The sequence below is a fragment of the Globicephala melas genome, chromosome 21, assembly GCF_963455315.2.
Source record: "Globicephala melas chromosome 21, mGloMel1.2, whole genome shotgun sequence".
NCBI classification, from domain to species: Eukaryota; Metazoa; Chordata; class Mammalia; order Artiodactyla; family Delphinidae; genus Globicephala; species Globicephala melas.
The window spans coordinates 11,471,463-11,487,831 of NC_083334.1; the positions used below are offsets into that span (position 1 = coordinate 11,471,463).

At 51.7% G+C, this 16,369-nt stretch overlaps 1 protein-coding gene across 1 annotated transcript in view; it reads left to right on the forward strand.

Annotated features, from left to right (window-relative positions):
• Positions 1-1,450, forward strand: part of ERICH1 (glutamate rich 1) — a 109,318-nt gene extending 107,868 nt beyond the window's left edge. The window contains exon 8 of the transcript XR_004033915.3: positions 1,315-1,450. The gene's annotated coding sequence lies outside the window, so the exon portion shown is untranslated. The remainder of the gene's footprint in view (positions 1-1,314) is intronic.
• The last annotated feature ends 14,919 nt before the right edge of the window (positions 1,451-16,369 follow it).

A 16,369-nucleotide genomic window follows, 5' to 3' on the forward strand; every position in this document is an offset into this window, starting at 1 on the left:
GGAAAATTCATAGCTTCAGACACTTGTAATAATAAAAAAGAATGACTGAGGATAGATTAATTAAGCATGTGACTCAAAAAGCTGGGGAAAGAACAAAAAGTAATCTGAAGGGACGCAGAGGGAAGGAATTACTACAGATAAAAGGGAAAGGGGGTGACAAACATTCTTTGGAAAACAGAGTAGATAAATCATTAGATGGCCTCATCCAAGCAACGTGGGGAGGCACAAATACACAAATGGCAAAGGCTGCGGTGAGAGTGACAACAGAAACACGAAAGTTAAAGCATCCGAATGGGTCAGGTGCTCCGTGCGGCTCAGATCTGCTTGGAACCCGCGTGGCTGCCCAGACACAGAGGCAGGGGCTGGGATTCCGTTCCTGGTGAGGCCTCTTCCTGGCCTGAGGACGGCGCCTGACCTCCGCCTCTTCTTACAAGAGCACTGATCCCACCTCGGGCGCCCCCCTCCTCACTCCCACCCGGGGGTGCACTTGGGGGACATTATGTCCAGAGCACCAGGGTTCCTGCGCCCGCCACCTCCTCTCTGGGGCCCTGTCTGCGGAGGGGACGTGAGGGGCCAGCACTGCAGCCGGCAGCCCACTTGGCGACCCCAGAGCTAGGGGACCCGTGAGGGTTTCTGAGCTGCCCGCGGCCTCGGGGCAGGATGCTCCCGCGCTGTGTGCAGCGAACGCCCCGTCGGGACACGCGGCACTTCTGTGATCATCTCTGGGCCAGGGGCTACAGTCCGTCCATCTCCCTGCTGACCCCGTTTTGTGGGAAAACGTCTGAGCTTGGGCTGTCTGTCCACCAGGCTGGGCGCCGAGGCCCTGCAGGGGCGGGGGCTGCGGCCCCTCAGCGTCTGTCACGGCCGGAGCCTCGCGGGGCTGGGTCCCTGCCGAGGTCACACGTGGATAAATGCGCTGGCCTGAGGGAGGGCCCGCGTTCCAGCACTGAGGTCTGCACGACACAGCTTTCCCTGGAGAGGAGCGACAGGGAGGGGTGGAACGTTAGTAACCACAAGCCAGACAGTCGGGTTCATCAACTTTCGGGCTGCATGCCACTGTCTTAGCTGCTTGGGGGACACAGGTCCCAGCGGTGCCTGGAAAAGCCTCCTTCTGTGCCTGGACAAAGAAACACCGTTTGAGGAGCCCAGCAGGGACAGAGCATGGCGACAGCCACCTCCCTGTGCCCCGGGTCACCGTCTGTCCATCCGCGGGGTGTCCAGGATGGGCTCTGGGCTGGCTGGGCATTTTAGGTGACATTTGCTGCAGATTATTTTCTACAAACAAGTAAAAGGCTGTCTCTGGCTGGTCCTCAGGGGGAAGCAGGGACTGAATCAGGGCAGCGGTCTTTGACGATCCAGTCCTGGCTGCTTGGTCGACTGTCGTGGGCCTGGTGTTGGGCTTCCTGGACTGTTTGCTGGAGACGCAGCCTGACCTCAGCAGGGCCCTGGGCAGGTGAGTGCAGAGGGCGGGCTGGTCTCAGGGCAGGTGAGTGCAGAGGGCGGGCTGGGCCCTGGGCAGGTGACCACAGGTGAGGGGCTGGGCCCTGGGCAGGTGAGTGCAGAGGGCGGGCTGGTTCCATGGGCTGGTTGCGGCAGGCTATGGGTCAGGGTTCCACTTTTTGCACCTGGTCTGGCCGTGTCCATGCGCACGGTCAGTCTCTCGTTCTGAAGTGATGAGGGCTCCCTGTCTCAGGCTTGGCTGGAGCACAGACCCCGGACCCACCCTCAGAGCCCAGCTTCGTTTCCGAGCGCCCTTCCTGGGTGATGCACGGGGCTTAGCCCCGCCCAGGAGTGACCGCTGGCCTTTCTGGCGGTTTTGTTCTCCTCTGAGTGACCACTTTATCCGAGGGCTCGGCGCCACCCGGCCAGCACTCCGACATGGTTTTCATGGGGGGGGGGGTGCTTCAAACCTGCAAAAGGAGGGCCGTGTGAGGAGAGGCCCTCTGGTTTCTCCCGCGAGGTTGGCCCCCATCCTCTAACCAGGGGGAACGGGCCTGAGAAGACGCCAGTGCCTTGGAGCTAAAACGCGGAAAGAGAGCAACAGTGTCCTTCCTTGAGAACACCCGCCTCCAGGCTTTGTGATAGGAGAGCAACACCCCTGCTCTTTGGGGCAAAGAGAGTCCGAAGGCTCCGCCCTACAGGGACTGCGTGGTCCTCTTCTCAGAAATGTCGGACGCTGGGTACTTACTGATGGGAATTTGTACCGAGTCCATCCTGGGGAAATGTTCGAGCCCAACGCTGGAGCGGAAGATGTTCCAGGGAAGCTTGCTGTCACCTCGTGGCAGCGCGTGGCCTGTGACAGCTGCACAGCTGGGGGGTGTGCGGGGGTATCAGGGCCCCAGGCGAGGCCCTGACGTTTCAGCCTTTGACTTCAGAGAGCTGAACGCTGGCTGTATTCCCACGTAACTACTGCACTTGGAGGAAAGTAAGAGCAAGTGGGTTTGCAGTTTACAGCTGTTATTCTAAACATTCCCTTTGTGAGTAAAAAGTCCACCCATAGGTTTGTAAAACAACGGCCGTCCTGTTACAGGGCAAACAGCCCTGCTTCCTGTAACCTGAAGGGAAAACGCGCCAGGAATTCTCCTTGAGGAGCCGCCGGCGGGAAGGACCGGGTGGGACCAGAGGGGACTCAGGGTCCCGAGCGCCTCCGCAGCGGAATGTCGCTCAGGAGTTGATGTTCTGTGTCCTCTGCCCAGAGAAACGTCTCATTCGTTTTGGTTGTAAAGCAGCCATTTGAAAACTTTTAAAAAGCACTGATGTTTCACACTAAGTCAGCAATTCAGATAATTGTTTAAAACTCTTCAAAATGATGCCCATAGATTTTACACTCACTCTGGAGATACAGAAATGTTTTCCAAGGCTCAGAGCTCACCATGCTGTGGAGGCAGTTCACACAAGGCAACAAAAGGTCAGAGCAGCAGCAGGGGAGGTGGACGGGGCCTGGCCCGGAGGAGGGGCGCACAGGCCCTACCGGGGGCCATCCCCAACGGGTGGACCGTCCATGCGGGAGCCCGAGGGGGGGGACAGGCAGGGCAGGGCCGCAGCCGCTCTGCCCAGTGTTCCCCCAGAGTACAAGAGGCGTGGGTCCTCCAAGACCCCTCAGAGGCACGTCCTAGGGAAAAGCTGTCCAAGACACAAAATAAAGGGAAGCTTGTATGCTGCCATTACAGGGACCTTTTCACCTGCGGGCACTCACCCCTAAGAGACTCTGCCATTTCTTCAAGCTGTCACGTGTCACCGGGAGAGACGCGTGAAAACATCAAATGGCAGCAAACCTGTGACAACGTTTGAAATCTCCTGCCCTCAGAGGAGGGCAGGCAGCAGTTGGCGAGGTGATTTTGGCCCATCTATGCACAAAAGACCCCCTTCCTCATGTTTTGCTACATAATGTATAAAATATTGATTATTGCCACAGACTATCTTTTTTAAAGGAAAAGATAGCAGGTGTGTTTGTATTTGTGTGTTTAGGATTTGCAGTCTAATTAACCCTAAAATGGGTCTGTGAGTTCACACAATTAAAACAGCACACAGCAAAACCAAGTGAAGCGAGCAGAGCATCAGATTCCACCTCGGGGCACCTGCCACTGCGCACGATGGTCTCCTTCTGAATTAGGTGTGGCTCTCCCCTTGGAAGCTGGGCAGGGACACCGAACGGCCGGCTTCTGGAACTGGGGCAAAGCACCTTAATTTCTGACGAAAATTATTAAAACCAAGTGTGTTTAGCTGTTTAACTCATTTACGTGAGAGGAACTGAAAGAAGGAGTTCTCAGGAAAAGGTAGAAACTTTCCACATTCACGGAATGCGCCAGGAGCTGCAGGAAGGAAGACGCCTCAGGAGCCTCCGTGTGTGACCATGACGGAGTCTGGGGCTGGAAACGGTTCATGCTGCTCCCAAGCTAGCAACGTTGGAAGCCAAGTAGAAAAACAGAGGAATTCCGAGCATTTAGAGACAAACCGGTAACTGGGGAGAGCGACAGGGACCCCAGGTGCTGGCTCTCCTGTGTCCGGGTGGGTCCTGGGTCTTCCTTCCTCAGGGAATTGGGACGATTCCATCTGGGGAAGGGGCCAGGTGGCAAGTTTCCAGTTGAAGGAAATGCAGTTATTACTAAACTCTTTGATGCCTAGAACCCCCGTCAAAATGCTCTAGAGGAAGGAGACAGAAGGAGAAGGAGAAGGAGAAGAGGAGGGAGAAGACGGTTCACTCTCTGCACACACAGAATCTTTGCCTGGGAACAGCAACATTCCGAGAGTCCTTGTACTGAGAACCAGAGGACGGGGGTCCTCTCAGACCGTCTGTTTCCTCATCTGAGGGCAGCTGGGTTCTCCTTACAGGGCTCCATCAGCTCCTACTTCCTGAATGAACACTCCTCTCAGCCCAGGCTGGGTCGTGGGGTCTGTGAAAAACAGCTGAACTCTAGCAACTTGTCTAAAGACAAGAGAGATTTAGGGAAAATTCAGATACGGCTCAGTAGGCTCAGTAACCTATTCTCTGAAGGAAAAGGGTACTTTTACAGGACAGACAGCAAAGATGAATATGTTAAAGCTTGATAGTTCGTTGCCCACGTGGTATCCCTGCGAAGACTGATTTATTTTCAAATAGGAACGTCTTCTGCATCACCCCCAGATGTTTCTCTTTTACCTCAGTAGGTAACTTTTACCTCCAAAAGGTCAAATATTGTTTCTACTTCCTGTCCTCATGTAAAAATCAAGAACCCTTTCTAACACGTTTCTAATTATACTCCAGGCTCATCTTCCTCTAATCACGTTCAGTGTACAATTGTGACAAAAGTGACATTTTTTTCCCTTTTTCTTGGGCCAAGGATGCTGCCACAGAAAAATAATTCCTGCCTATTTTGAAGTCTGTGGCACCAATCTGAAATAATGGCTAATCACTGAGCTCATCATTTGGAACTGCTGGGTAATCCACCCAGCAGTGTGGGAGCAGGGCTACAGCTGCCCCGAGGAAGGTCCTGCAGGATGACCCAGGAAAATGGGGGCAGAAATGAGAGAGAGGGGAGAGGGAGACAGACAGAGCACAGGAGCTACTGCCTCTGATTAGAAATTGCTTTAAAATTACATATAAACGGTGACAGCCAAGTGGTCTGCCTGTTCCGTGATGTACTCTCTGAGTCAATGGGCTCATTTTCTCCCAGGACATTGGTAAGACTTTCTCAAGGCTTTTTTTAAATCTAGGAAATATTAAGTACCTCTTAATGCTCTTTGGAGAACAGAACCCTTTCTACCAACTTATGTCTCTATGACAGGAAGGGAAAAGTTATGTTCTCATCTTACCCACTAGAGCTGCCTATAGGTAAAGAAATCTCAGAATCTTGTCCCACTGGGGGGATGAGTATGAATATTATTTTGAAAGAAATTGTACCCAAGTTAGACCCCGTGAATATGGGATTTAAAAGTGGGAATTCGTGTGGTCCCTACTGAAACATGAAGCATGCAGGTCTGCAGCGCCATCAATTCAAAAGCCAGTTTTTAAGGGTTCTTAACACATATGATCGTCCCCCGGATCCTCAGGGAAGTGTTCCAGGACCCCCCGTGGATGCCTGAGACCGCAGAGAGTACCGGACCCTACATACACGATGTGTTTCCTGTCCACACACCCCTGTGACAGAGCTGTAATTTATAAGCTAGGCACAGTGTGCCGAGTTCCCAGCATCACTCCTCCTGAGCTTTGGGGTCATTACTAAGTAAAGTAAGGGTCGCTTGAAAACACGCTGTGACACCTCGGCAGTTGATCTGATAACCAGGACGGCTACTAAGTGACTGACAAGCAGGAGGTGCTGGTCGAAGGGGTGATTCATGCCCCGGGCAGGACGGAACAAGATTTCATCACGATGCTCAGACGGTGCACAATTTAAAATTTATGAAGTGCTTTTTACTTCTAGAATTTTCCATTTAATATTTTCAGATCACAGTTGACCACAGGTAATTGAAATTGTGGAAAGAGAAAGTGTGGATGGGTGAGGGCTACCGTATTTCAACGAACGACGGCCAGAACACAAAAAGTAGAGCCTGGCCCACACCTGCAGCAGGCAGCCCAGGGCCCAGCCCGTCCTCTGCAGTCTCGGCCCAGGGCCCAGCCTGCGGAGGTCACACGTGTAGGGGGTCCTGCAGCCAGTCCAGGAAGCCCAGCAACAACCCGGTGACAGTCGACCAAGCGGCCAGGACTGGATCATCACTGACCGCTGCCCTGAGTCTGTCCCCGCTTCCCCCGAGGACCAGCCAGAGACACCAGTCCTGAGGAAGCCCTTCTAGTTGGGCGCACTGCACCTGCCCCACCTCAGCCTCCGTGAGGGCCCCCAAATACCCTCCCTCCTCCCCCTGGACAGCTGCCCCACGGCCCTGCCTGCCTTTCAGCCTCTCCCAAAGGCTCCTGACCAAGGCCAGCCCCCCTCCCCAGCAGGCTCTGTGTGAACGGCCTCTGCCCACTCTCATCTGGGTGGTTTTCATTTATTTCCACAAGATTGATTGGATTTTCTTGGTGTCCTGACATCTGCAGTCCTTAGGCACTGGTGTAGATCTGTTTGTTTTCCCTTCTCAAAGTATCGTATATTCTTGGTATCAGTAATCTGTATCATCTACGGATGAACTGATCTGACCAGCATATACTACGTGCAGCTTTGAGGAAAGCCCCTTAATCTGTCAACCCATGGAAACACTGTCTAGCTTGTAGCATTTCCATTATTTGAGGTGCAATTTCAAATCCTGCAGCAACATGCCATCAGATTACTCTGTGGGAAAGGATGGAAGGGGTACAATTCTGCCATTGCGTTCTCCTTAACCTCCTCCCCATGTGCTGCGTTTCAGATGGGACGTATTTTTCTCTGCTCCTAGACCCCACTCATCTTCACCGAAGACGTTCATTCCCTTTGCAGAATGAATACACGTCTTTAGGACCTGTCTTCCCTAAAGCCCTTCTTATCAGCAAAATTACTGTGTATCTGTGTCAGCCATGCCTTTCTCCTGCAAGGGAACTCCACAGGTGGCACACCCGTGAATGCCACTTCCTTGATGAGTTCCAGACCCTGGATTTTCCAGGAGAATCTCATTTTTAATGAACAAGGATCCTTCAGAAAGACTTAGGCAAGTGACAGGCAGAATTGCTTTGTGGGTTGATTCATTTAAATTTATTCAATCAACCAATAGTGATTAAGTACCTATTCTGTGCGAGGCTCTGAACGCACGTGAGTAGGACGGCGCGCGCTGCCCCCAGGGGTTCTCGGTCCAGCTGGGCACACGGTCACGAGGCCGCAGCCGTGGTGAGAGGTGTAATCAGGCTCTCCCAGCACAGATAAGCACTTACCTCTCTGGACATTTTATTTCTCGTGGCTCATGTACCGTATTTCATTCTTATGAAGACAGTGGAAACACTGCGCAAAGCTCACTCACTCCTATTTCTCACATCTCAGCATCTGGTACTTATGCCCAATGCGTGTTTGTTGAATGAGTGAATGAAGGAATGAATGAAGGCTAGCTTGAGGAGTCCAACCGTGCCTCCAAGTCCCTCTCTGTCTCTGCGGGGCCAGGACTCAGGCCCAACAGTGGAGGCCGAGCAGACGTGGAGACTGACGACCCACCGCTTGGCGCCCCGGACGCCCCTGCGCCGGCATGTCCGCGAGATGTTATGTTTATGCCGAAGCTACCAGGGCCGACTGGCGCCTTCAGTGGAGCTACTCCCGGTCCACGGGTAACCCGACCCCGCAGAATCCTATCTGGAGATTTTTATTGTGTTTAGAGATTTGGCTGGGAACATTCCCGCAGAGATAGACAGATTCACATTCTTGAGAATTTTTAATGTCATTGGAAAATTCTTACTACATGACATTTAACGAAAAAGGATGGATGAAGAATTTGAATTGAGGGTATAATTTTTTTAAAAGGCAGAGAAAAGATTGAACGGAAAAATGCTTACACACTTAAACAGAAATTCGAAATGGGGCTTCCCCAAATGCAGTGAATGTTTTGTGTGTGTGTCGGTTTCCTATCGCCTCTGTGACAAATTACCACAGTGTCTTACAAGGACACGGTTATCTTACCGTTTGGAGTCAGGGGTCTGGAGTGGGTCTCCCTGGCCTAAAATCAAGGCGTTCGCAGGGCTGTGTTCCTTCAGGAGGCCAGGGTGGGGTCTGTTCCTGCCTTTCCCAGCTTCCAGAGCTGCTGCCCTGCCCGGCCCCAGCCCCTCTGTCTTCAGCCTGTGCTGCCCTCTCTCTGGTTTAAGGCCCCTTGTGATCACGCTGGGCCCACCCACATTATCCAGAATAATCTTCTCATTTTAAGGTCAGCTGTTAACAAGTGCAATTTCGGGGACTTCCCTGGTGGTCCAGTGGTAAAGAATCTGCCTTACAATGCAGGGGACGCGGGTTCGATCCCTCGTCAGGGAACGTACCGCGGGGCAACTAAGCCCCACGCCATAACTACTGAGCCTGTGTGCCGTGCCGCCAACTACAGAGCCCACGTGCTCTGGAACCTGTGCGCCACAACTACAGAGCCCACGCACCCTGGAGCCTGTGCACCACAACTAGAGAGAAGTCCGAGCGCTGCAATGAAAGATCCTGCATGCCTCAGCGAAGATCCTGCGTGCCGCAACTAAGAAGCAACGCAGCCAAAAGTAAATAAATTAAATAATAAATACATCTTAAAAAACAAACAAACAAAAAAAAACCCCGCAATTTCAACTGCAACCTGAATTCTCCTTTGACCTAACATATCCGTAGGTTCTGGGGATCAGAATGTGGACATCTTTGTGGGCCATCGTTCTGCTGACACATGGCGACTGTTGGGACTCAATATTAGTTTTACTTTACTTTGGTTTTTCCCAGTGTTGTTTAGATTCTTCTTTTTTTTAATGAACTTATATAATTTTTAGAATAAAGATATTTGTTTTACTTTTCTTATAATTTTTGGAAAAAAATCTTTGTATGAACTGGATTTAAATGTCTGCATCACGTTTCAGTGTACGGATGTCCATTTGAGGATTTTATAAATGGTATTCAGGTAGGAAGTGTTGCTGTGCGGGGTGTGTATGTGTGTGTGGGGTGTGTGTGTGTGGTGTGTCTGTATGTGTATTTGGTGTGTATAGTGTGTGGTGTGTGTAGTGTGTGTGTGTGTGTATGTATGTGTGGTGTGTGTGTGGTGTGTGTGTATGTGTAGTGTATAGTGTGTGGTGTGTGTAGTATGGTGTGTGTGTGTGTGGTGTGTGGTGTGTATGTGTGTGTGGTGTGTGTGGTGTGTGTATGTGTGTGTGGTGTGTGTATGTGTAGTGTATAGTGTGTGGTGTGTGTATGTGTGTGTGGTGTGTGTGTGGTGTGTATGTGTATGTGTAGTGTATAGTGTGTGGTGTGTGTAGTATGGTGTGTGTGGTGTGTGTGTGGTGTGTGTATGTGTAGTGTATAGTGTGTGGTGTGTGTAGTATGGTGTGTGTGTGGTGTGTGTGTGTGGTGTGTATGTGTATTTGGTGTGTATAGTGTGTGGTGTGTGTGTATGTGTAGTGTATAGTGTGTGGTGTGTGTAGAATGGTGTGTGTGGTGTGTGATGTGTGTGTGATGTGTGTGTATGTGTGTGTGGTGTGTGTGTGTGTATGTGTAGTGTATAGTGTGTGGTGTGTGTGTGTGTGGTGTGTGTATGTGTGTGTGGTGTGTGTAGTGTATAGTGTGTGGTGTGTGTAGTATGGTGTGTGTGTGTGTGTGGTGTGTGTGTGTGTGTGGTGTGTCTGTATGTGTATTCACGTGTGTAGTTCAGCCTTGTCCCTGCAGTGAAGTTCTGGAGAAGGACGTTGACGTCACTACTCAGCTCTGCACTGGCACACGAAGCAGCACAGTGGGTCACGGCCCCTTAGGGGCACCTTGTCACTTCCACACCTGCTGTTGTTAAGAGGGGGGGAGGGGGTCTCGCTAAGTCCCAACTCTCAACTTTCTCATCAAGACACTGAACTGGGTGCCGTGCACCCCACAAACGTTTGGCCTCTGCCTTGGGTGGGCCCCAGGCTATGGCGCCCATCCTGGAGGGGGTCCCCGCTGGGGTTGTGACGTGGACTAGATTTAGGGGCTGGGGGTGAGCACGAGCTCGCTCCCCCAGTTGTCTGGTCTCTGGACCGTCCTCAGCCTCTTCAGGCTGCCCTTCGGCCCTCGGTGAGCACGGGGCTGGGCCGCCATGTGACACGCCCTGCTCTCCGCTCACGTGCTGGTCTCTGTGGTCCCTGGGTCTCCACGAAGGGTTCAGAACACGCTCCCCCCCCACCCCAAACACACCGCGTTGGCATCTTGATTGCTCTGGGCCAAGGCAGCTGAGAAGCAGCAGTCTGGCCTCTCTACCTGAAAGCAGGGCATGAACCTCCCCGTGAGGAAGGAGCCCCACCCTGCACCAGGGAGAGCAGAACATTCTTAGCACTGGAGAAGGGGTTCGATGCAGAAAGGGGTCTGGGCAAGCCCAGTAACATGACCCTGATCTCCTGTTGAGGCCTGTATGTTTCCTAGTCTCTGTGCCACAGTTTACCTCGTCAGAGCGCCAGGACTTATCATGTCTTTGTTTAAGAAGTGTACGAGCTCTGGATCCTGACTGCTTCTTCAGTCTTCATTTTCCTTATGAAGACTCCTCTGTGTACACAAAAATATTAAACCAAATCTGTATGTGCTTTTCTCCTGCTAATCTGTCTTATGTTGGTTTAATTCTCAGGCCCCATCACAGAGCCTAAGAGGGTGGAGGGAAGTTTTTCCTCCCTACAAGACCTTGAAACCTAATTTGTGCAGTGGAAGCTGTGATTGGCTTAGTTAGGGTGGGTTATCCGCCGGTCCACTGAGTAAAATCTGCCATGAGCAGGGGCCTGCGGTGACAGGGACACCCCGTCATCAGCAGTGGAGGTGGATGGAGCGTTCTCGGGGAAGGGGCTGACCCGGAGAGGCCTCCTTGAGGGTGTCTGCCTGGCCTTTGCTGGGAACCCATATACACCAGGCCCTAGGGGGCAGCTGAGTAGAAGCTGGGCCGATCCACTGTGGGTCCGTGAAAGCCTGTGATTCTGCACAGCTGGCGGCCACTGAAGGTCAGCGTGCTGGGCTCTCCCCTGCGGCGCTGGAGCCTGTGCGTGTGCGTGTGCGTGTGTGTGTGTGTGTGTATAGGTGTGTTGTGTCATGTGTATATGTGTGTGGTGTGTGTGTGTATGTGGGGGTGAGGGGTATGTTGGGTGTGTGTGTATATGTGTGTGATGTGTGTGATGTGTGTGTGGTGTGTATGAATGTGTGGTGTACGCAGTGTGTATTTGTGGTATGTGTATGGTGTCTGTATGTGGTGTGTGTGTTCAATCCAGTGTGTATATGTGGTACGTGTGTTGTGTAGGGTGTGTATGTGGTGTGTGTGTGTGGTGTGTGTCTGTATGTGTATTTCGTGTGTATAGTGTGTGGTGTGTGTAGTGTAGTGTGTGTGTGGTGTGTATGTGTGGTGTGTGTATGTGGTGTGTATAGTGTGTGGTGTGTGTAGTATGGTGTGTGTGGTGTGTGTGTATGTGTGGTGTGTGTATGTGTGTGCGTGGTGTGCAGGGTGTGTATTGTGTGTGTATGTCTATTTGGTGTGTATAGTGTGTGGTGTGTGTAGTGTGGTGTGTGTGTGGTGTGTGTGGTGTGTGTATGTGTGTGTGTGGTGTATGTGTATGTGGTTTGTGTAGTGTGTGGTGTATGTGTGTGTGGTTTGTGTAGTGTGTGGTGTATGTAGTGTGTGGTGTGTGTGTGGTGTGCGTGTGTGTGTGGTATGTGTAGTGTGTGTAGTGTGGTGTGTATAGTGTGTGGTGTGCGTGGTGTGTGTGGTGTGTGTGTATGTGTGTGTGGTTTGTGTGTGGTTTGTGTAGTGTGTGGTGTGTGTATGTGTCTGTGCGTGGTGTGTGTGGGGTGTGTGTGCTGTGTGGGGTGTGTGTGTGTGTGTGGTTGTGTAGTGTGTGGTGTGTGTGTGTAGTGTGTGTAGTGTGGTGTGTGTGGGGTGTGTGTGTGTGGTTTGTGTAATGTGTGGTGTGTTTAGTGTGTGGTGTGTGTGTGGTGTATGTATGTGTGTGCGTGGTGTGCATGTGTGGTGTGTATAGTGTGTGGTGTGTGTGGTGTGCGTGGTGTGTGTGGTGTGTGTGTATGTGTGTGTGGTTTGTGTGTGGTTTGTGTAGTGTGTGGTGTGTGTATGTGTCTGTGCGTGGTGTGTGTGGGGTGTGTGTGCTGTGTGGGGTGTGTGTGTGTGTGTGTGGTTGTGTAGTGTGTGGTGTGTGTGTGTAGTGTGGTGTGTGTGGGGTGTGTGTGTGTGGTTTGTGTAATGTGTGGTGTGTTTAGTGTGTGGTGTGTGTGTGGTGTATGTATGTGTGTGCGTGGTGTGCATGTGTGGTGTGTATAGTGTGTGGTGTGTGTGGTGTGTGTAGTGTGTGTGGTGTGTGTGTGTGGTGTATGCAGTGTGTATAGGCGGTGTGTGTGTGGCGCATGTGCTGAATGCAGGGCGGGGGTGGGAGGTGTATATGGACACGGGCAGACGGCTCCCCCCTCCCCCGCTCCCCCCCGCCCCCCGCCCCCCGTAAGTGCAGAGGCCGCGCATCCCGGGGTGCGGGGCACCCTGCAGGACCAAGACCCACCAAATCCCTGTACACACCCCCCACAGCGCCTCCCACACATGACCCGGATGGACAGGCTCGCCCAGGGCCTGCCCCATGCGCAGACCCCAGAGTTGGAACGAAAGTCAAATGGGGAAGCCACGGGGCTCCCCTCCCTCTGGCGGACCCCCCCATCTCCACGCTCCTGGGAAGGAGGGGCCGCCCGCAGAGAAGGCAGGCGGCGCCGCTGTGAGGCTCCTGGCTGCGGGGAGGGTCAGATGCCGAGCGGGTTCTGGCTGGGCTGGGACAAGGGGGCACCTCCGGCGCGCCGCCCGGCCCCATTTAGTCCGACCTGGCTGTCGGGTTGCCCAGCAGATCCACTGGGCTCGGGTCCCCTGACCCTCCAACTCTCGGGCAAACACCACAGGAGGGGAGGAGCGGGGGAGAAGTCACAGAGCTCCAGCTGTAGGGGCCTGCGTCCCGGAGGGTGGGGGGCCTCAGGTCTGCTGAGCGGCCTGTGATCACGGCTTACAGGTTTTAAAAATGCACGTTTATTACTATTACATTTCTTAAGCATGTAAAATAACTATTTAAATACAGTACAACCTTTTAACATGATTATAATTTTAAAAAGAAATACACAAACTTGTATACAGAAAAGAGATAAGCTACAAGGATTTACTGTAGAGCACAGGGAATTATACCCAATGTCTTGTAATAACCTCTAGTGGAACATAATCTGCAGAAAACCGAATCACTATGATGTACACCTGCCTGAAACTAACAGTGTTGTAAATCTGCTACACTTCAATAAAAAACAAACAAAAAAAGGGAATAAATATTATGCTTGTTTATTAAGACGTTGGGAATGATTCAGACGCGACAGCAGATACAAAAGTGCTTTAAAAATAAAGGTGCTGGGGGTGGGCGGCAAGTGTATTCATTGTTCCTCTCAGTATTTTATCGTATTACTTACCCTATTATTTCCTTGGAGAAAACGGGTTTAATTAAAAGGAACAGGCCTTTGGTTTGGTGACGAAGAGGATGTCTAGTAACTGGTGACCACCAGCCCTCAGAAACTGAGCGTCCTGGATGGAGATGGCTGAGGGGGACTCCGGTGGGAGGGTTTTGATTCTTCTGTGCTTTCATCGTTTCAGAGTGTGAGGGGGACGAAGGCTGAGTCCTGATCCCTGGACGGCCACAGCACCTCTAAGAAAGGTATCGGGACAGTCGCTAAAGATGGTCCGGCTTTGCTCCAGCGGGGCTCTCCCTGGGGCGCTGCAGCTGGGCCTGGGCGGGCGGGGCTTCCAGCCCAGGAGCGGGGCGGGGTCATGATGGAAAACATCCGGGGGGGATTCTCTCTGGAGGCAGGCTACGAGGTCAGGCTCCCCTGGGTGGTCAGCACGAGCTCCGGCTAAGCCGGCCCATCAGGGGTCTTGCTGAGACTAGGCGACGCAGGCCAGGTGGACCGATGCTGACGGTCAGACACTGGAGGTCGAGCCTGGTGGGGCTGAGTTTGGGCCCGGAGGGTTTGTGCGCCTCACAGAGGGCTTGTTGTGGAAGGGGGAAGGGAGCTCGGACCCAGGTCACGGAAGCAGGTGCACACACCGCGTTTATCCAGAGATGCGGTCTGGCTGTGGTTAGAAGCCATGCTGGTCCGGCTCTACAAGTGGAAGAGGAATCCCACTCAGGTTAAAGACCTGGAACACCGAGGCTCAGAGAGGGCAAGGAACTCCTGCAAAGCTTCACAGTGAACGCACATTGCGTCTTTACGCTGAAGACGAGTCCTACCATCCTCACCTCATTGTGAAGCCTTCCCATCACTAGCTGACCAGAGAATAATAGCTCAAGATGCTAAAATGACTTTCCAGAGTCACAGAGTTAGTAAGTCAAAGAGCTGAATTATTTATATTCCCCAAGGAACCTTTTTGTTTGTTTGTTTTTTGTGGTACGCGGGCCTCTCACTGCTGTGGCCTCTCCCGTTGCGGAGCACAGGCTCCGGACGCGCAGGCTCAGCGGCCATGGCTCACGGGCCCAGCCGTTCCGCGGCATGTGGGATCCTCCCGGACCGGGGCACAAACCCATGTCCCCTGCATCGGCAGGCGGACTCTCAACCACTACGCCACCAGGGAAGCCCCCCAAGGAACCTTTTAATTAGAAAAATATAGAAGAGTACAAAAACAGAAAACAAAGTTCCCATAAACAGACATGTGATTGTTAGTAACATGCTGTATATTATGTGTAATTGCAGGAATGTGAGCTTTTATGTTTTCACCATCATTATGTATACATTTGGATATAGTCACTGAGGTTATCATAGGGTTTTAACATGCAAAATAAGATAAATTAGAACAAATCAATCATTTGAGTTTGTTGTAAGTTCCCTATCAGTTGCCATGTGTAGATTGTTTATATTTTATAGAGTAGCAAATTTCTTAAAAATTCAAAACAGCAAATACTTTTTGATCACCATGCTTACATACTAGATACATAATATATATGACCTATACATAATTTGTTGTCTATATGTGTCAAAATTCATATATATAACTACATAAACCAAAGTGGAATTTTCTTACTCTGATTCTCAAGCTTACTTCCCACAGGTATCCAGTACTGAAGTTTGGTATAAATCCTTTCAGCCTCTATTTTTTTTTTTTTAAGTAGAGCTAAAATTGTAATCCAGGTCAATGTGCTCCAAATTCTGTGTTCTTTCCATTAAGTGAGATAATGTGTGTAAAGTACCAGCAAATGCCTAGTGTGTCGTAAGCACTCAGTAAGCTGTAGTTTTGTTTCACTTCTATCAACACCGCTGAATGGAATTAGTGATCAAATCAGTGAATTCTTGGTGCAAGTTTTGTTCTCAGTACCACCACACTGGGTATAGGATGTACTTGAGAAGGTGTGAAGGGTACAGCATGTCATTTTAATAATACCTACAGGTAAGGGAGTCCAGACAGAAGCCTGGTCGGGAGGACACTAGGTAACCTGGTAACAGAGCAGGGCGTGAAGGCTGACCTTCAAGGCCACAGTGATCTTACCCTTTAATCCTCCAGGGGTCGTCAATGACAGTTCCCTCGCTTTTGATAAAAACGCATTGCAGGCATATGGCAGTTTCCACGTGGGCCTTCAATGTGGCGAATGGAACTGCAAGCAGATAGGTTGGGGGTCCCCAGAGAGAGAGAACTAGGAATGGCTTTCTTGACAGAACCCATTTTGTGATCTAAGCCTGGCCACAGTGCTTGCCCTTGAACGGGTCTCAGTCATTAATCTTAAGGGAACAAAGGAATGCAGGAACAGAGAAGAGGCAGTCAAAAGTAGTACAGTGATGGGCTTCCCTGGTGGCGCAGTGGTTGAGAGTCCGCCTGCCAATGCAGGGGACGCGGGTTCGTGCCCCGGTCCGGGAGGATCCCACATGCCGCGGAGCGGCTGGGCCCGTGAGCCATGGCCGCTGAGCCTGCGCGTCCAGAGCCTGTGCTCCGCAACGGGAGAGGCCACGACAGTGAGAGGCCCGCGTACCGCAAAAACAATAAAAAATAAAAAAGTAGTGCAGTGATAAGCAGAGTCCTAGCTCCTCTTCGAGGGATAGGCCTAATAATACATCCTTGAGCTCTAAGGGAACTAAGGCCCCCTCCCCAGTGGAGGTTGGAACAATGAAGGTGAGTGACACTCCTGACTTCAATCAACTAGAGCTTGGACTCTGTCGACCTTTGCCCCAATTCTGTGCTGAGTTCTCCTCTGCTCAAGCCCCTCATGAATATGCGTGTACCCTAGCTTAAAACTTCCTCAAGAGGCGAGCCCAGTTTT